This window comes from Acinonyx jubatus, chromosome A3 (genome assembly GCF_027475565.1).
Source record: "Acinonyx jubatus isolate Ajub_Pintada_27869175 chromosome A3, VMU_Ajub_asm_v1.0, whole genome shotgun sequence".
NCBI classification, from domain to species: domain Eukaryota; kingdom Metazoa; phylum Chordata; class Mammalia; order Carnivora; family Felidae; genus Acinonyx; species Acinonyx jubatus.
The window spans coordinates 111,568,645-111,590,478 of NC_069388.1; the positions used below are offsets into that span (position 1 = coordinate 111,568,645).

Genomic DNA, 21,834 nt, shown 5'->3' on the forward strand with positions numbered 1-21,834 from the left:
GTCAATAATGTAATACACTTACCCTGGTCAGCATTTTGTAACATATATAATTGTTGAATCACTATGCTGTATGCCTGAAACTCATTCATTCTAGGTCAACTATACCTCAACTAAATTTTTAAAAATTGAAAAAGAATTCAAAGAGTATGCTTGCTTTAGAGTTGATTCGACTGAATGGATCTGTAGTGAATATTTATGACTGCCTTCCTGCAGATCCAGAGGACTACTTGGCCCAGGCAAATTTTCTAAGGCAGAGCCGGCACTTTGATCTTCCGGGGGCTCTGACATCTGTTCTTGTCGGCCCCACATTCCTATGCTCACAGCAAGGCTTGTAGCAAGACCACGGAACAGCAATCTGAGGCCCCAAAACTTGTCCAAATCTAACAGAGCTGATATTTACACTTACTGAGATAATAGCATCTCACTAATGCAAGTGAAGAGGTGATCAGCCCATTTGGATTATAAAATATTCTTGGGGCACCTGGGTGGCTCAGTCGGTTAAGCGTCCCCCTCTTGGTTTCAGCTCAGGTCATGATCTCATGGTTCGTGGGATCAAGCCCCACGTTGGGTTCTGTGCCGACAGCCTGCTTAGAGCCTGGAGCCTGCTTTGGATTCTGTGTCTTCCTCTCTCTCTCTGCCCCTCCCCCACTTGCACTCAGTCCCTCTCTAAATGTTAAAAAAATAATAAAATATTCTACGTGCTGTGGAACAGAGATTTCTGTTTTAGACATGAATCCTACATTTCTCAGGCTTGCTGGCCCTTGGATACAGTATTACAGCCCAAGTTATGATGGCGCTTGGCCCCCACATGGGACTTTAGCTACCAGCTCCTCCAAAGTTCTCTCCGGTTAGCAAACTGGTGTCGGGGTAGTAGCATCTCATGATGCCCTGTGAGAAGCCCACCCTCGGTCACTAGCTCATCTTAGGCGACTGTGAGGTGCTGGTGCCCACTTTGAGAGCCCACTCCGAAGGGCCTGCCTTCCTCTGCAGAGCCCTCGGAATGCCAGAGCCAATCCGTTGATCAGGGAGGCTAGTGTGACCCACACGCGAAATCTGACAGCCTGGGGCCAGAAGCCACCTGCTGGACTCCAAGCCTCCAAGATCTTTCATGAGAAACAGCACCAGCGGCCGCTGTCCTGAGCTCCTGCATGCGGGGATGCGTTTGGAAGCACCAGGACCACAGCAAGTTACAGAGAGTGAGGACTGTTTGGGGGAGGTAGGGAGGCCTCCCCCCCAATGCAGTTGGGAGATATGGCTCCGTGCCTGTCTCAGTCACCCACAGGCTGGCTGACCCGTACTGGTCACCTTGCCTCTCTAGGCCTCGTCAATGAAACCAGAGTCTAACTGAGCAGGTACCTTAGGTCCCTTAGAACTCTACATGCTCTAACAATTTTCCACCTTTTGATGAGAAAGCTTTATACATGTGAGGAAGGGAATGACAATTTTCTAAATTTATACAGCTTTAAAAAAAATCTTCTTAATGTTTATTTATTTTTGAAAGAGAGAGAAAGAGACAGAGCACAAGTAGGAGAGGGGCAGAGAGGGAGATACAGAGTCTGAAGCAGACTCCAGGCTCTGAGCTGTCAGCACAGAGTCTGACGTGGGGCTGGAACCCATGAATCGTGAGACCATGACCGGAGTCAAAGTCCGGCTTAGAAGACTGAAGCACTCCTGCACAGCTTTTAAAATATACACAAAACCTCAAGAGGAATGAAACCATGACCACACAAAAACGTGTGCATGAATGATCATAGCAGCGTTCTTCATAAGAGTCAAAACAAGTGGAAACAACCCAAATGTCAACTGATGAATGTGTAAACAAAATACAACATATCCATTCAATGGAGTATCATTTGGCGGTGCAAAGTAATGAAAGGGGCGCATGGATGGCTCAATCAGTTAGGTGTCCAATTCTTGATTTCTGCACAGGTCATGATCCCAGGGTCATGGGACCGAGCCCCACATCGGGCTCTGTGCTCAGTATGGAGTCTGCTGAAGATTCTCTCTCTCTCTCTCAGTACCTTCAGAAGTACTGCAACATGAATGAGCATGGCTAAGTGAAAGAAGCCAGCACACACACATGCACAAAAAAGCTAGAAACAAAAGGCCACATATTGTACAATTCCATTTATATAAAATGTCCGGAATAAGCAAAATCAAAGGAGACAAAGTGGGTTAGTGGTTGTCAGGGGGTGCCTGGAAGCGGAGCATGGGGAATAAAGGCTAACGTGTCAGGGATCCCTTTTGTTTAATTTTTTCCTACAAATATACCACATTTTGCCTATCATCAATTCAGGGACATTTGGGTTGTTTCTGCCTTGGGGCTATTACTAATAACACTGCTATTATCATTCATCTAAAAGTTTTTGTATGAACATACGTCTCCAATTCTTGGGTATATACCTATGAGTCAAATTTCTGAGTCATACGGTAACTTTATATTTAACTTTTTAAGGAACTGCCAAACTGTTTTCCATGGTGACTGTACCATTTTATATTCCTAGCAATACATGAAGGTTCCAGGCCAACATCCATGCCAATAGTTACTTTCCATTAAAATTTCTTTATTGTAGTGTCTTAGTAGATGTGAAGTGGTATATCATGCAGTTTGATTTAAATTTCCTTGATGACCAATGATGTAGAGCATCTTTCCATGTGCTTATGGACCACCTGTATACTGGAGAAGAGTACATTCACATCTTTGCACATCTTTAAATTGGGTTATTTTTCTCTTTATTGTTTTCCTTAAGGTTTTAAGTAATCTCTATACCCAATGTGGGGACTGAACTCACAACCCCGAGATCAAGAGTCACATGCTCCACCAAATGAGCTAGCCAGGCCCCCCTTCTCTTTATTGTTAAACTGTAAGAGCCTTTCATATGTTCTCAATATTGGGCCCTTCTCAGAGATAGGATTTGCAAATATTTTCTCCCATTTGGTAGGTTATCTTTTCACTTTCCTGATAATCTTTTTTATTTAATGTTTATTTTTGAGAGATAGACAGAGACAGAGACAGAGACTGAGTGGGAGAGGCGCAGAAAGAGGGAGACACAGAATCTGAAGCAGGCTCCAGGCTCTGAGCTGTCAGCACAGAGCCCAACGCAGGGCTCAAAACCACAGGCTGTGAGATCATGACCTGAGCCGAAGTCGGACGCTTAACCGACCGAGCCACCCAGGTGCCCTATAATCTTCTGACATGCAGAAGTTTTTCATTTTGATGAAGTTCAATTTATCTTTTCTCCCTGGTTATTTGTGCTCTTGGTCTCATAGGGGAGAAACCATTGTCAAATCCAAGGTCACAAAATTTATACTTATGATTTCTTCTAAAAGTTTCATAGTTCCAGCTCTTCCATTTAGAGCTTTGATCTGTTTTGAATTGATTTCCATGTATGGTGTGAAGTAGGGTTCCAGATTCATTTGTTCACATGTAGATAAGCAGTTATCCCAGCACCATCTGTTGAGAAAACTATTCTTTCCCCCATCGAATGATATTGACTATATGGCTGAAAATCAACTAGCCATAGATGTATGGGTCTATTCTCAACTCTCGGTTCTATTCCATTGGCCCGTATGCCTATCCTATGCCAGTACTATAGTCTCTTGCTTCCTGCAGCTTTGTAGTGGATTTTGAAATCAGGGTGTATGAGTCTCCAACTTTGTTCTTTTTCAAGATTGTTTTGGCTATTCTGTGTTAAAAAATTTCAATACATCTTCCATCCACATTGTGAAACTGTTCTCTTTCTGAGAGGTGCCCCACAGAGAGAAGTAAAAAGAGCAAACAATGTTTTAATACCTTTACCTTTAGGCTCTCACTCGTCTCATTTGGCTATACTACTTGGTCTTAAAATGCAAAGGGATCTTTCTCTTTCTCCACATTTCACTTCATTATCCCCATGGACTTGTACAACATTTCTCTATTTGTAAAACCCGGAATCCACATCCATATAAACATGGTAAAAGTTACCTATGGTCCCTTTCTGCCAATGTCCTGCTTCCTGGGCAAATTGTGTGAGGATTCCAAAGGGTTGGAATCCCTTAGAGTCTTATATTTCTCATAAAGAACAAGTTTAGGCCTTTGGCCAATTATTTCCATTGGATCAATGTCTATAAGAAGTTTAACTCTTTCTAGAGGATTAAAACAAACAGCAAACAACAGTTACAAAGTGAAAGCAAGTAAAAATCGGAGGGGTGTCTATTTTAAGAGTCAGAGGCAATGTACATTTCTGAAAATTAAATATCTGTTTCTTTTTATTTGAAATCAAACAGAAATAAAGTTTTTCAACTATCCAGCCTTCACAGGTAACATGTTATATGGCCATAGACCCTGGAAACAAGTGGTGTGTTTGGCAAAATAGAAATGTGTGTTTTTCTCTGTGAACCGATCTTACAGTCTATACTCCTGCCCTTTTTGTTTCTGATAAAGATGTTCATCTACAGATAAATATATAAGTATAACAAGGGATTTCAAGAATGTTACGGAAAAGCAGTAGGTAGTTCGCTGATCTGCTATAGGGGCACACAAAGCACTGAGTGCTTTCTGAAAGTTATAAGTCTAACAGCTATATTGGGGGCAATAGAATTGGTTCTAAGGGGCTTTTCTGCTTTAATTGGCTTTTTTAGAACTTGCCGGAAGGCCCACAGAACAGCAGCCACACAAGAGCGGAGCAGAAGCCCGGGGAAAACCTGCTGCTTCAACTGCTCCCTAAATCCTTCCATCCTTGAGTGCAGAACCCCCCCCCCACCCCATTAAAGGAAGAAATCAAGTTCTGGATGCAAGGCCTGTATTTATTGATTTTATTTATTTATTTTTATTTTATTTTATTTTTATTTTTTGAGAGAGAGAGAGAGAGAGAGAGCAGGGGCGGGGCAGAGAGAAAGGGAGAGAGAGAAGCCCAAGCAAGCTCTGCACTGTCAGCACGGAGCCTGACATGGAACCTGATCTCACAAACTAGGAGATCATGACCTGAGCCACAAAGTAAGAGTCAGATGCTCAACCAACTGAGCCACCCAGGCTCCCCACAAGGCCTGTATTTATAGAGGCCCTGAGTTTGGGCAGCTGTGAATCCTTTATTCCTTTATCCTCCATAATAGAAAGAGCTCTCAAGAAATTCTCAGAGATGAGGGGCTCCTGGGTGGCTCAGTCTGGTTGAGTGTTGGACTCTTGGTTTCAGCTCAGGGTCATGATCTCACGGTTTTGTGAGTTTGAGCCCCACATCAGGCTCTACGCTGACGGTGCAGAGCCTGCTTGGGATTCTCTTTCTCTCCTTCTCTCTACCCCTCCCTCACTCACGCTATCTCTGTCTCTCTCAAAATAAACTTAAAAAAATTAAAAAAAGAAATTCTCAGAAATGAAAATCACTTTAGCTGAGGAACTTCAGTTGGGAGAGATGGGATGTATTCGGTTGAAAACAGAAAACATTATGAGAGACCACAAATCTGTAAACCCATAACCTCATGGGACAATTGCACGGGATAAAACATAGCACAGCCTTAGTTTATAAATATATGCTTCAAATACCAAGTCAAGTGCAAACAGACTAGCATGAGCTGGGGAATTTAATATTATTACCTAATCCTTAAGAGTAAAAAAATAGGTAAAGTGTTGTAGTTGCCACCCCAGTTGTAAGGTTAGGACGGATTTAGAGGGAAAAAGGTGTATTTTTAGATTGTTTCATAGGATATCCAATAATATGGCAAACATTGGGATCAGATTTGATGACAATAATACTGGCCACGAGAGAGCAGCAGATGGTGTGATGCTAAACATGTTTTGGGTGTGTCTCATTATTAACATATTCTGGAATAGCAAAGAGAGGTCAATAGAGGTACTGACCACTACTATTTCATAGTAGCTGTAGACCTTGGTTTGCTGCTCTGTGGCCATTTAAACTCTTCGGCTTGAAATTTTTTAAGGTCCTTTTTCGTCCTTCCAACTTTGACCATATCACACTTGCAAGTGTAGAGGTTGAGCTCTCTCAGAGATGGGAGCCCCTCCAGCCTTCCATCCTGATTGCCCATTGGCTGCAGACTGACACTCACCCAAGAAATTTTTCCTCAGGGGTTTGTCTTTCTGAATTCTTTCGAAAACCACACTCCTAGAAACAAAGTCAAAGGAGACCAGAAAAACCAGCCTGCTTGGGAATGACCTTCAACTGTGGATGGCAATCACTACAGGGCCCAAAATAGCATATTATTCTTCATCTCCACAGGAAAATGTCAGACTGAAATGCGCTAACACCGTAGGAAGTTTTTACATTAAACATAAACCAAAAGCTTCCTAACAACCACCACAGGTTTGCTCTGATGTCACACAGAGAAGGTTCTAGAACTTCTCTTCAAACCACTGACACATGATGATGGGGTCTGTGAGGTTTATAGAGGCCTGTTAAATCACATGGAAGGCGTGGAACTGTGCTGTCCCGTATAGTTGCCATTCCACATGTGGCTGTGGAACCCTTCAAATGTGGCCAGGGTGACGGAAGCTTTGGGTTGTCCGTTATACATCACTTCAATTAATTTAAATTCTTTTTTAGATTTTTCAATATTTATTTTTGAGAGAGACAGAGCATGTGTGGGAGAGGGGCAAAGAGAGAAGGAGACACAGAATCCAAATCAGGCTCCAGGCTCTGAGCTGTCATCACAGAGCCCGGCATGGGGCTCGAACCCATGAACTGTGAGATCATGACCTGAGCCAAAGCCGGATACTTAACCGGCTGAGTCACCCAGGTGCCCTGAGGGAAAAAGTGTTACATTCTTATTGGACAGTGCTAGTCTATAGGACAAGTGAAGATCTACAAATGCAGGAACAGCAAAGCTGCGGCAGGCCCAGATGGGAGAAGTGTTCGGGGCAGGAGTTAGAGAGCCCGTTATTTCTTTGGGTTTTGTCCAAGGGCCTAATTTCTTTCCAACAACTGTGAAAACTGAAGATGTTTAACGTTTGAATTTTTTATTGTGCAACAATGTGTAAAATGTTCATATTTTGCCAACTGGCCTTCCACCCCTGAAATAAATTCTTCAACTAGGGAACAGAATAACTTTCATGCACAAAGGTCTGGGGCAGCTTTGCTTATCCTGCAGGCCCAGAATCTTGGGCAAACTTGGAGTTACTGCCCTCGCTAGTCCACAAGTCCATTTGGGCCAAGTGCTGTCTGCAGGCTGAATGAATAACCTCTGGTTTATACTGGCACTACAATTTTTCAAGTGTAGATGTAGCCATGATTAATGAAATGTAAGTTCATTTTAACGTGTTACTGATTTCGGAGTACTTCAGCGGTCATTGTGTATTTTCCCAGTCAAAAGAATCTCACAGCCAGCTGCTCACACCTGGGGCCCAAGGAGCGTTGGGTCTTTGCTAGCTCATTTGGTGTGCTTGTGCAAATTAGAGCAAGGCACGCCAGGGGCTTCAGCCCTGACGCATCCCCACGGTCTGACCTGCAGGGCAGCTCGCTGCAGCCCTGATACATTTTACATTCAAAAGTTCTTTACATTTGAAAAAGCTTCACTATATCCTGAAGAATACCCAACAACTAGCAAATAAGAAACGGATGCTCCCTCTCCACCACCCTCGCCATTGTCCAGGGCCAGAGCTCATGCTTTTGCCCTGGAGGCTGGTGACGTATGCTCCCGCGGGTCCTGACCAGGTCCCAGGGCTTCGGTGGGCGCACCATTGGCACTCACACCGTCTGTCCCCATGGGCACCACAGTTCCGTTGCCCGAAACGTTCTGCAAGGAGCAAAGTTGGAAGGAAATTGGACTCAGGATCCTTTGACCTTTGACCTAGGAATTCACAGAGGAATTTTAAAAGTTCCTATTTCTTCAGAATGCATTAGAATTATTTAAATTTAGACCAGGGCTTTTTTTTTTTTTTAATGTTTATTTATTTTTGAGAGAGTGCAAGCAGGGGAGGGGCAGAGAGAGGGGTACAAAGGATCTGAAGCAGACTTGGCGCGAACAGCAGTGAGCCCGATGCGGGGCTCGAACTCGTGAACTGTGAGATCACGACCTGAACCAAAGTCAGATGCTCAGGCAACTGAGCCACCCAGGTGCCCCTAGACCAGGGTGTATTAACCTTACCATTATTGACATTTTGGTAATTCTTTGCTGTAGGGCTGTCCTGTGCATTATAGGATCCTTGGCAGAATGTCTGGTCTCAACCCATCAGATGCCAGTAGCACCCCCCTCCCAGTTGTGAATCAAAACTGTTTCCAGACATGGCCAAATGTCCCCTCGAGGGTGAACTTGCCCCCGTGGAGAACCACTGATTTAGAATATCAGAACGTCATCTGTGACATTAGCTTAATTTTACACTTTACATATGACTGCTGCAAGCATGTGGACTTTGCCTTTTGACATACCTGACTTCAGATTCCGACCCACACGTTACTAGCTGTGTGACCTAGACCAGGTTGCTTAACATCTCTGTACCTCGATGCCATCACCTGTAAGATGGGGCAGTACTATGCTGTCCTCATAGGTAGGCTGAGAGGATTAATGAGCTAAAGCTCCTAACAGATGGTCAATAAAGAGCAGCTACTGCACTCCAAAGCCCCCCTTTGCACTGGCCGAACACCAGATATCTGTGGATTTACCCGACATCAAGCCTATTTCCGGTCTCTGTGTTACTGTAGCAACGAAGCACCAGACTCTCAAGTCAGGATATTAGGGTTTGAAAGGGCGGGACTACGCCGGCCGACTCCATCTTGTTCTGTGTCCTTCACATTGACCACGCCTCCTCCCCTTGAGTAACCTCCCGCTCACCCATTCAAACTTCCCGATCAAAACACGCCCGGCGACCTGCGTAAGAGGACTCCGACCCTTCCCCAGCCAATCGGCTGAGGCCACAGCCATTACCTCACCAACTGACCCTAGGCCCCAATAAAACCTTTGTCCTTTTGAAACTCGCTCTCTCTCTCCCCGGTATCTCACCGCTTCCTCGGTGCAGGTAGGGGATTGAGCTCGAGCTAGCTCGAATAAAGGCTCTTTTGCTTTTGCATGGGACTCAGCTCCCTGGTGGTCTTTGGGGATCACGAATTCTGGGCATAACAGGTTCACACTCCAGTTGCAATCTGGAATGAGTCACTTAACCTCTGAAGCCACAGTTTTCAAAAGAGAGAATCACTCTCCCTCATGAGGTTGCGAGAGGACAAAGTCACACATTCAGAGGCTGAGCGTATTAATCGCCGTCAGGTGCTGCTAGCCTGCACCCGACTACTGGTAAAAACAAAGGAAGATGTTTTATAAAATTGCAACGAAATCACAGTCTTTCTCAACCTCCCTCCTCTGCTGCTGCCCCACCCCACGCCACCCGACCCTGCCCTGGGGAAATCCGCTGGAACACCAAAGCCCTCACACCTCATTTTGGGATCACATCAGTTCCTCATGGGTACCTCTTGGAAACGATCTTCTCGTTTCTGGAAGTTCTCAGTCTCCGCTGCCTGAGCAGTTCCCAGGCCCACTCTGAGGACCCCCAGGCTCGTGCGGTGGGGAAGCCCGATTTCCTAATGCTGCAGTCTGCCCCGCGGCTCCAGGGTCTCTGCCGTTTCAGTGACCCCACCTGTGAAATTGGAGCAAGGCGAGCATCCGTCCCTCCAGGAAGCTTTGAGTCACTTGGGACTGCAGGTGCTCCTTATTTGTACTCCGCTGGGCATTTCTCTAATCATTGTAATTCCACCGCGCTTTATTTATTTTTTAATGTTTTATCAACTTTTGAGAGAAAGAGCGCAAACAGGGGAGGAGCTGAAGCCGGCTCTGCGCTGACAGTAGCAAACTCAGTGCTGGGCTTGAACTCACAACTGTGAGCTTATGACATGAGCCGAAGTCAGACATTCAACCGGCTGAGCCACCCAGGTGCCCCTAATTCTACCTCACTTTAAAATAAACGGGCTTCAGGGCGCCCGGGGGGCTCAGTCGGTTAAGCATCGGACTTCGGCTCAGGTCGTGATCTTACGGTCCGTGAGTTCGAGCCCGGCATCAGGCTCTGGGCCGATGGCTCAGAGCCTGAAGCCTGCTTCTGATTCTGTGTCTCCCTCTCTCTCTGCCCCTCCCCCACTCATGTTCTGTCTCTCAGAAATAAATAAGCATTAAAAAAAATTTTTTAAATAAACCTGCTTCTTTTTCTTTTAAATTTTTTTAATGCTTATTTATTTTTGAGACAGAGACAGAGCATGAACGGTGGGAAGGTCAGAGAGAGAGGGGGAGACACAGAATCCGAAGCAGGTTCCAGGCTCTGAGCTGTGGGCACAGAGCCCGACGCAAGGCTCAAACTCACAGACCTTGAGATCACAACCTCAGCCAAAGTCGAAGGCTCAACTGACTGAGCCACCCAGGCACCCCAACCTTCTTTTTCTAAACCATGAACTCCCTTAGGTCAAGGATTCTAGCCTATAGATGTGTATATCCCATGTCATAATTCTTGCCACAAGGCAAATCCTCAAGGAACATGTTTTGAACAAATGAGTTGGGGAGTGTGGGGCATGCGATCACTTGGAAAGCTCTAAGTGTGACAGGGTGGGGTTTCTTCCCTCCTCATTCTCCTCTTGCCTCCACTCCCATTCTCTGCTGGGAAAATATCTTTTGTAAGAAGATGCAGAGAATGAAATTCTGTCCATGTAATAACTCATGGATACTGTGCAGCAAAGAAGCTAATATTTGCACAATAAACATGATTTGATCGGGGGGCGGGGGATCTGGTTTCTCTGGGAAGAACCTAATGTATCTGCTGCTGCCCCTTTGGGCTGAATATATGTGACTCAGGACAGGGCCCTGGGAAGGGTGGGTCCAAAAGGCAGAGGGGACTGTGGGGTGATAGGGCCACAGGGAGAAGGGAAATCCCAGGTATCCTCCAGGATGGACTTCGATATGGGCTGGCAGGCAGCACCCTGATGGGAAAGGAAACCAGTATCTGGCACCATCCCCTAGGCTCTGTGAGTCTTCATGCATAAGCACCTAAAAGTAAGATTTTTCTTTCTAGAAATCACCAAGCCTGAAGCTTACCACCGTCACTTAAATAACCAAATAACCTGACATGAGTAAGAGATTGCAGTCAGAAAACAAAGTTGGTATTGTGGTTTATCTGATGTGGTTCAGAACCGCCAGGGTGTCCTTTTGGGTTATATTTAGAGAGTGATGGTTTTGTTGATATCTCCAATCCACAAGACCACAGTCACAGCCCTCTTGCCACAATTTATACCCAAGTCAAAACTTAGATGCCTAGTCCCAGTCTCCTTCCTCCCCACTTGCAAAAATGAGAAAGTTTGTAATTTTACTGGAGGTCAGGTAGATGAACCAAAAAGTTTCATGGCATCGTGGCAAGGACGGTAGAGTAAGAAACAAGTCCTCAATGAACTCTGCCAAGAATTTGCAGTGTGACCTTCCTAATGTCACAACTCTTCCAGACTTCAATTTTCTAAACACGTTCAATGGAGCTATTATTACTTATATGGAGTTCACAGGGATGTTATAAACTGTTAGATTCAAAAACATATCAAATGGTTAGGTGCTATGCACTTTCAAGATACTTCTGCTACCAGTTTGGTAAATAACTAATGTGTGAAGGCTCCTATTCATTCTGTGGGCTATATATTAAGTGCTTAATTACAGCAGTTGCTAAAGTATTGGTGGAGAGCCAATGGTGGGGGGGGAGCGTCATGGGGGTGGGCAAGAGGAAGGAATATGAAAATGAGAATGAGATGTTCCTTTGCTTCAAGGATCCCCTCTCCCAGGAGAGACAGAAGCGCTAAATTTCAGGCAGAATGAGTCGAACACCAAAGCAAACGGACGAAGTGCTTCTGGAGGGAGCGCCCTTCTCCCACGCGTATGGCTGCCATTCCCACGCCGGCAGATACCGAACTCTTGGGAAGCCAGTGGAGGTACATGGATTTGGGAGAGTAAACTCTATTCACTACAGTTCTTCTTTTGATGTAAGTTGTATCCAGAGTTAGACTAGTTAAGCAAGATGGTTTTGCAGCTATACAGAGAACCTTACGGTCAGTAGGTCTGATTCAGAAAAAAAAAAACCCAAAACCCATTTCTTCTCAAGCAGAGATGAAAGTGATCAGCAACAAGCCCATCAGGGATGCACGAGGCACTATCTACCTGGTGGCTTGCAGCAATATTTTTGCAGGATGGACTCAGGCACCTGTGTGAACAACAACAACAAAATAAATACAGAATGTGTTCAAAGACTGGGAAACCAGAGGGAACAAAGAAAGGCCATTTGGGAAAAGTGCTGCAGGTCTTTGCGAAATAGTCTGAGCTCTCCTTGGAGGCCCAGGGAAGATGGTAGACAAGGTGAATCTGGTCTTCTCCACTGCCTAGCACTCGCTGGGCCTCAACAGCATCTGCAGTCCTTGGGACTAACCCAAAGCTTCAGTGGAGAGAGTGGTGAAAGACACCCCCCCCCCCCCGCCTCATCTGCCCACAAATACTTGTCACATCCCAGTCATTTCAGATCCAGGGCTCCTCACCATCTCCCAGTGATCAAAAGATGACTCGAAGCTCAGACATTTTGGTTGGGAACATCTGTTCCCTAACCTCCCTGAGTTTTCATTTGCTCCATTTCAACTTGTAATTTTGATCTGGTCTCTGAAGCTTGCCCTAAAGCTCCCTCTTGGGTGTGCTCAGGACCATTTATAGATGGAAGTCCTGTGCAGCTCTTGATTGTCTGTCAGTCAAGCTCTTAGCAGGGACTGATAGGTCATAAATGTCTGCTGTGGGAATAAAGCTTAACACATATGTTGTCCTTTCCAGCATTCCTTCAGTTATTTTCAGGGAACACCCTTTTGTTCTAAAGTAGTACATCAGCTGGGACCCAGCCTTCCACACTGCTTTAGAAGCATGCCCTTTGGGTCTGTGTCATTCTCTTCCTCCTTCTCATGTACATTGCCTATTCCGCAGTCCTTGTCTCTAGAATAGCATCTAGAAAACTGGTAGTGGTTGCACATGCACACCAAAACCCCAAGCTTTTAATTCAGATTGAAAGGAAGAGCCTCAGTGTTTGCTGTATTAGATTCCTATGCCCACTCTAACAAATTATCACACACTTGGTGGCCGAAAGGTCAGAATCTACAATCAGGTTACTGAGCCAAAATCAAAGTATTAAGAGGGCTGCACACCCTTTGAAGGCTCAAGGGGAGAATCCTTTCCCTGTCTTCTCCAGCTTTTAGAACTGTGTTCCTTGCATTCCCTGGCTTTGGGCTCCTTACTCCATCTTCAAAGCCAGTAGTGTAACGTCATTGTTCAATGCCCTGTTTCCTTCTTCTGAGTCAAATCTCCTTTCACTTCCCTCTTACAAGGACACTTGTGATTGCATTTAAGGGCCACCTACTCTGGCCCCTGGCTGTTCCCTCCTCTTCCCACCTCTTCACCAGCACATTCAAGGGCTCACATTCACATGTGGACACGGACCCATGCCTCCCTTCTAAGCTCCATCCTCCCTCCCCTATAAAGAGCTGCCCCTCGGCCACCCTCAGGCCTAGGGTTAGTGCGGGGAAGTAGGTTTTACTTCCATAAATGGGCTAGAAAAATCTTAGGGCGGAAAGCTGCCACCACAGGGCAAAAACGCTATCGAGATATTGTAATGGAATCACGAGTAACTCGTTATATCACCTGCAGGAAATTACTTTCCATCTGATGCCAATATCACAAAATCCACTTGCCCCCCAGACCCTTTGCTTCTTACACACACAAGTTAACGATTACTATCTGGTTGTTTTCTCCACGTTCACGTGTGTAAGATCTTGTTTTCTTCACGTTCACCACACGGGTAATATCTTGTGAGCTCAATAAATACGGAGACGAAACTGCTGTTTGGGGCTCTTGTCTCCTCCTGGACATTAGTCTCTCTCATTTTCATTTCTTTGTTTTTTTAATTTTTTTTTTAATGTTTATTTATTCTTGAGACAGAGACAGAGCGTGAACAGGGGAGGGGCAGAGAGAGAGGGAGACACAGAATCCGAAACAGGCTCCAGGCTCCAAGCTGTCAGCACAGAGCCTGACACGGGGCTAGAACCCACGAACTGTGAGATCATGACCTGAGCCAAAGTCGGACGCCTAACCAACTGAGCCACCCAGGTGCCCCTCTCATTTTCATTTCTGCATCCACTCTCTTGCTGGACAAGAGAGAACTTCAGACTCGTAGTCTGCGACAGGTTAGTTCATCAGCAGCACTACTTGACAGGCAGACTAGAGAAAGGACTCCCTGATTCTCTGGTGAAGAGCTACTTTTAGTTGGGTTTTAAAATTGTCCACTCTGGCACACCTGGGTGGCTCAGTTGGTTGAGCGTCTCTTGATCTCGGCTCAGGTCATGATCTCACCAATGAGCCCCACGTTGGGCTCTGTGCTGATAACGTGGACCCTTCTTGGGATTCTCTCCCTTTCTCTCTCTCTCTCTCTCTCCCTCTCTCTCTCTCTTACTTTCTCTTTACCTCCCCTGCTCACATGCTCACCCTCTCTTTCTCTCTCAAAATAGACGTTTCAAAAATTGTCCACTCTACTGGGGACCTATATTTTCGGTTAAATGGTAAAATACCATTAAAATGTTTGAGAAGTATCAAATTGCCATAGAAAGTACTGAAAATTTACTGTACTTAGTTTCTGTATTTAGTTCACCATGGACCAGTAGTACACAGGCCATACTTTGTGTACCACTAACTAGAAGATGAATGTGGGTGAACCAGTGTTCTGTGCTGTAACGGCAGGTATTTATTATTTGGTGTTTCCAGGGGACAAGAGTCTGTGCATGGCTTAGCTTGGTCTTCAGCTCAGGCTCTCACCAGGCTGTAATCAAGATGTCAACCAGGGCTGGGAGACTCATCTGAGGCTCAGGGTCCTCTTCCAAGCTCACTGGTTGGTGGCAGTTCTGTGAGGCTGCAGAACTAATGGCAACTTGCTTCTTCAAGGCCAGGAGGAAAATTTCTCATTAGGAAGGGCTCAGTCCCCTTTTTAAGGGATTTCACCTGATTAGGTCAGACCCACCCAGGACAGTCTCTCTCTTGATTGATAGGAATCTTGGGTACCGTCTTAGAATTCTTCCTACCACATTGGACTTAAAGTGGCACATCCTTTGTCTCTAGGACTCTTTCCCTCATGAAGAGAGGAAGGCCACAGTATGACCCTCAAAAGCTCAGGGCCCAGGGCAGGGGCCCCCCCATGACCCAGTTTCATAGGATTAGAATTGTGTCAGCAACCCCTTCAAAAGTCCAGAAGCCAATGCAGAAAGACACTCCTCCCAAGGACTATTTGGTTGCTTTCCTTTCAATATTTCTTGCTTCTCCATAATCACAGTAGTTGTTTATGGACAACACAGGATTTTTCACAGCTGTATGAAATCTGTATTTCATAATTCTGAAGTTGCCAATAGTTGGTTGCTTAGAGACAAACATTATCAATAAGAACTGCAGAGTTCTAATTCCATCTCTATCAGAGGCTGGGAATTCACTTGGGCTCCTTGTTTACATCACTGTGCCTTCCTAGAGATCACTGCAGGAGTAGCCTCTGAGCATCATTCTGATTCAATACATGGTAATATTGCTATACACACCATGGGTGTATGATGCAAAATGACTGGTTTATTAAACAGGCAGTTACACATTCAAGTGAATTTTGGCCTTCAATGTAATACTGTTAGAAGACCATACTCAGCGTGCTTGGGTGGCTCAGTCGGTTGGGCGTCCAGCTTCGGCTCAGGTTGTGATCTCATGGCTCATGAGTTTGAGCCCCTCGTTGGGCTCTATGCTGACAGCTCAGAGCCTGGAGCCTATTTTGGATTCTGTGTCTCCCTCTCTCTCTGTTCCTTCCCTCCTTGCGCTCTGTCTCTTTCTGTGTCAAAAATAAATAAACATTGGGGCGCCTGGGTGGCTCAGTTGGTTAAGCATCTGACTTCAGCTCAGGTCACGATCTTGCAGTCCGTGAGTTCGAGCCCCGCGTCGGGCCTGGGCTGATGGCTCAGAGCCTGGAGCCTGCTTCCAATTCTGTGTCTCCCTCTCTCTGCCCCTCCCCCATTCATGCTCTGTCTCTCTCTGTCTCAAAAATAAATAAACGTTAAAAAAAATTAAAAAAAAATAAACATTAAAAACTATTTTTTTTAATTATTAAAAAAAAAAGAAGATCATACTCTTACACTAATGAGGCTGCCATTGCACAAATCATTTTAGGAATTCCTCTTTGTGAAGAATCTCCAAAAGCCTGTGGCATACCCTATTTAATAATTCAGGGGTACCAAATCTTCATCCATTGATAGTGAATTTTATTTTGGGGAAGAACCATGTCATTTGGATCCAAAGGTCATGATCAATTTGTCAGTGACCTGGCTGAATTATAAAAACAAGGTACATATAAAAGTCCTTTTTCCAAGTTGCTCAAACTGTTTGTCAATTCACTCCCAAAGTATTACATGCAATGACCAAATTATTGTGACTAAGACCATAGCCCACCAAAGTGACTTTGAATAACTTATGACTATTTCTTTATAAATTATAAAGGGGCTATCACATACATATCTATGAAAGAGACAGTGGAAATATTGTGTAGGACTAATTGCCATTAAATTAAAGAAACTGAGGCTCACAAAATGTGTTTTCAAAAATCTCACAGCTGGTAAATGGTAGAACTAAGATTCAAGTTCAGATCCTCAAACCCCTAATCCAGAGATCTTACTATTAAACCAGCAAGGTAGTTATACAGTCTGTGTGTTCCCACTGTCCCCTACCATGCTCATGGCTGATCTTGCTAGTAGATGAAAGCACTCTTTCCTACTGAGCCAGATCCAGCTTTTTGGGGCACCAAACCAATGAATTGGTATTGATACTCAACTTATTTGTCTTTGTCCTTCTGCATTACATACCCTGTTGAAGAGGACAGCACTCATTTGAATGTACAGTTTCTGGTATGTTTGTTTAAAAATTAGCTACATAATATGCCAGTTAATGTCTTTGGCTCTTGGTATTTGTTTCAGGCCTTAAAACCTTATATTTCTCTCTAGAGACCCTCAAGAATTGCACCAGCCCACCAACACAAATGAACAGATCTATGAAAATCTTGTTTCCCCAAGTTGTCTATGTCTCCAGTTGGCTTACTAAAGAGCCACAGTCCAACGTGAAATCAATACCATCTGAAATGAAGCAACTTCCTGGCTTTCGACAATTTTAGGCTGTGTCTATTTCCATGTGTACCCATTTGTTTAAATTAGGTTGTTTTGTTTTTAAATTTGGGCTTAGTAAAGCAATCTGATAGCTTTGTTGATGGTCTTAGGTCTCAATTAATGCTGATTTGCCTTTTCCAACTGCCAACTAGTTATTGACTTTACGCTTTTAACAAATGAGAGTTTTTCAAAGGGTTCCTGGGGACTCCTGCATCAGAACCATCTGGAGGATTTTTTAGTACCTAGATATTGTCTGGTGTCTGATGGCATTTCTTTTTAATTTTTTTAACGTTTATTTATTTTTGAGACAGAGAGAGACAGAGCATGAACGGGGGAGGGTCAGAGAGGGAGGGAGACAAAGAATCTGAAACAGGCTCCAGGCTCTGAGCAGTCAGCACAGAGCCCGACGCGGGGCTCGAACTCACGGACCGCCAGATCATGACCTGAGCCGAAGTTGGACGCTTAACCGACTAAGCCACCCAGGCGACCCTCTGATGGCATTTCTTAGGAATATGAATTTTTAACAAGTTCCCTGGATGACTTAAGATTATTTAACAACCACTGCAATGTAGACAATTATGAAAGACTGATGCTCTTTCCAAGGGAAAATTTATATCTACATCTACATCTGTGTATTTAATTCTTTAAAGCTAGTGAATAGTGAAGAGCTGTGGACACAACGAAGGGTAAAAGAATTAAATTGCTCAGAATATGGGACACAGGGGAAAAAAGCATTGGAGAATTTGAAGATAGGTCAATATAAATGATCCAAAGAGAAGCACAGAGAAACTTTAAAAATATTAAAAACAAAAATATTAGAAACTCAGGGGACTATATCAAATAGTCTTACATGCATAGAATTGGAGTCCCAGAAAGCAAGGAGAGAGAAAACTGGGCAAAAGAAATATTTGAAGATAAAACAGTCAGGAATTTTCTAAACTGATAAAAGACATGAAACCGCATATGCAAGAAACTCACCAAACTGCAAACAGGATGAATAGAAAGAAGATTGCTCCCAGGCACATTATAGTCACTGAAAATCAAAGATAGAAGACAAATTCTTTAAAAATAGCCAGAGGGGAATCCAGGGTGGCAGTGCCGAAGCTGCTGCTCTTACTGTTGCTCCAAAGTGAGCTAAGGACCAAACCCCCCATCATGTTGAAGCCGAGCTGGGCCACTCAGGCCCTCAGGAAGCCTAAGACCAGCAGCATGATTCAGACTATCATGTGGGCAGCCCAGACCATGTCCAGGTTCCCCGGGAGGCCCCATTCTAAGTGAGCGAGGCGTCTTCATCAACCAGTTCTGCAAGAAGTTCAATGAGAAAGCAAAGGGCATCAGGGCACCTGGGTGGCTGAGTCACTTAAAAATCTGACTTAGCTCAGGTCATGATCTCACAGCTTGTGGGTTCAAGCCCCATGCTGGGCTCTGTGCTGACAGCTCGGAGTCCGGAACCTGCTTCAGATTCTGTGTCTCCCTCTCTGCTCCTCCCCCACTCACACTGTGTCTCACTCTCCTTCAAAAATAAATAAACATTAAAAAAAAGAAGAAGAAGAAGACAAAGGACATCAAAGAAGGCATTCCTGAGGCACCTAAGTGGCTTAGTTGGTTGAGCATCGGACTTTGGCTCAGGTCATGATCTCACAGTTTGTGAGTTTAAGCCCTGCATCAGGCTCTGTGCTGTCAGCACAGAGCCAGGTTCAGATATTCTGTCTCCCTCTCTCTCTGCCCCTTCCCTGATCATGCTCACTCTCTCTCTCTCTTTCTGAAAAACAAATAAACATTAAAAAAAGAAGAAGATATTCCTTTGCCCACCAAGAGTTTTGTGAAGCCTGACAGGACATGTGAAATCAAAATTGGATAACTCACTGTTTCCTATTTTCTGAAGGCAGCTGCTGGGATTGAGAAGAGGGGCCTGGCAGACAGGGAAGAAGGTGCCAGGCTTGGTGTATGTGTATGAGATCGCCTGAGTTAAAGCACAGGATGATGCCTTGGCCTTGCAGGATGTGCCCCTGTTGTCTATTGTTCACTGGCTCTTCCCATTCCCTGGGACTTCGTGTGGCAAAGGACCTCAGTTCAGGAGAGTTGGCAGCTTTCCAGAAGAAGTGGACCACATTCCTGGCTGCTCAGAAAGCAGCAGATTTTGGCAGCCCAAGTGGAAGCTGCCAAGAAGTGACCCCTGCCCCTCACACTCCAGGATTTTGAAGGAAGAAGCTAGAAAGGAAGCCAGTTGGAAAAGCTGTGCCAAAGGGGAGGAAGGGAGGTAACACTGACCTGATTATTATTTCCCTGACTTTAAATTATATATTTTTACATGTATGGCAATATCAAGGGATCAGGCCTCTGTCATACCCCCTCCCCAAAAAAAGCCAGAGGAGAAAAAGAGACACTCTATTTGGGTAGGGGAATTGGGAGGAGAAACACAGATGACAACTGACTTACACACAGAAATAATAGAATCTGGAAGATAATGGAATACCACTGTTAAAGTGGCAAATGAAAAAAAAAACAAATAAAATGATTACAAATAACAAAAAAAGCAAATAATAAATAACAAAAAAAATTTTTAATATCAACCTAGAATTATACATCCTATGAAAATATACTTCAGAAAAAGGGAGGAAATAAAGACATTTTCAAACAAACAAGATCTGACAGAATGTGTTATTAACAGATCTTACGTATTATAAATGGGCCATTTTGTTTACATCACTACAGTAACTAGAGATTTTTGTGAATTAAAGGGAAGTTATGCCTGATGGAAGCCTGAATCTACAGGAAGGAATGGAAAGTACTGGAAAAAAGTAAATATGTGGGTAAATAGAAAAGACTATCTTTCATTTTTTGAACCTTTAAAAGATGTTTGAATGTTTAGATAAAAATAATAGCAAGCCTTGTGGAATTTATATGTAAAACACATAAAAAAATGGTGCTAAGGAACGAAGGGGTAAAATGGAATAAAAGTGTTTTAGGGTTATGACATCATCCATGAAGCGCCATAATATTTATTTAATATAGACAAGGATATATTAAAGTTGCATATTGAGGTCACTAGAGCCACCATTCAAAAAATAATAAAGGCATAGCTAAGAGTTAGTAGAGGGGATAAAATATTATTATAAAAATAATAATCAGTCTAAGAGAAGGCAAGAAAGAAGAAATAAGGAATATGTGAGACAAATAGAAAGATGACTTATCTCTGCTGATGTGAACTTTGATCACCTGGCTGGGGTCGTGTTTGTCAGGTTTCTGCACTGCAAGCTTACTCTCTTCTTCCCACATTCCATCCTGGACTCTTTGAAAGGAAGTCATCATATGTACTCCACAGTTAAGGGGTAAGGAGTTATGTTCCATCTCCTTGAGTGTGGAGTATCCACACAAATTATTTTGAATTCTTCTGCAGGGAAAATTTGTCTCTTTTCCCCCATTTATTTTTCAATCATTTATTCATATTAGTATGGATTCATAGGTATTTATTTACACTTTAGGTTATAATCTGATACTAAGATTTGTTTTATTGTTAATATTGTTCTAGCTTTGGTCGCTGGGAGCCTTTTCAATTGGTTCCTGGCTCCCTTTAACATACCCCTCACCTTTTTTTGTTTGTTGGTTGGTTTTAGCACTCCCTTATTTTCTGACACTATAGACCCCTCTTCTATATTACCTGCCCAGGGCTAGAAGCCTTCCAAGGAGCCATGGTTCCTTCCATTGGAGAAAGGTTATAGAAACCAAGATCTGGGTGGTGGGTGTGCTTGTTGCTATTGGGATGTTGTTGCTTCTAAGCCCTCTCAGCTGACAGAGCAAGGAAATGTATGTGGCATGCAGTATACTAACCTGTGTATTTATACACAGCTGCAAATTTTCTACATATAATCCATGTGTGCCTATATTAAGCTAAACATGAATTCATACTGATGTCTCCAATTCTCATCCAGTATCACATGGATCATTCTAACCTTGCCTCCTTAAAAGCACCTCTTTTAAAATCTCATTTCCTGTTCTGGTCCCTTCCTCCATCTTTCCCCTAAATTATTCCATTTAGAGATGTTTTACCTTATACAGTTGCTCAATAAAGTCACTCTCTAGCCCTGAAAAGTCTGCTTAGACATTTAACATGTGGAAGATCTACACAGCAATACATCCAACAAGTTCTGTGTAAGCTTTTGGCTCTACCATTTCCCTTCTGAGTAAGTCTTTAGAGGTATAATTTAATTGCTCGGTACCTCTAGTTGTCCGACCTATAAAAGGGCATAATATTTGACCTGTTCTCTCAATAATTTGTTGTGAGGACCAAATATATAATGGGGTAAAAATAACTTTATAAAATAAAAAGCACTGAGAACAGACATAGAATTAGAGTGACTTTGGCCAAGCTCCTAACACCATATCTGACACCATGAGGAAGAAACAGGCACCATCTTATTTAATCCTCAAAATGGGATACCTTTTATCATCCCCATTTTACTAATAAGGAAACTGAAAAAATTAAGCACTTAGTAGTGGTAGTGATAATAAATAATTAGCACTTCCTGAGGACTACTGTTCCAAGTGCTTTACATGTATTAATTCATTCCATCTTTTAAAAAAATTGTTTATTTATTTATTTTGAGAGAGAGAGTGTGTGCTGGGGGTAGGAGCAGAGAGAGACAGAGAATCCCAAGCAGGCTCCGCACCACCAGCATGGAGCCCGACACAGGGC

At 43.8% G+C, this 21,834-nt stretch overlaps 1 pseudogene; it reads left to right on the plus strand.

The window, feature by feature from the left end:
* Nucleotides 1-18,293: 18,293 nt before the first annotated feature.
* Nucleotides 18,294-19,311, plus strand: LOC106967940 (39S ribosomal protein L11, mitochondrial-like; annotated as a pseudogene).
* The last annotated feature ends 2,523 nt before the right edge of the window (nt 19,312-21,834 follow it).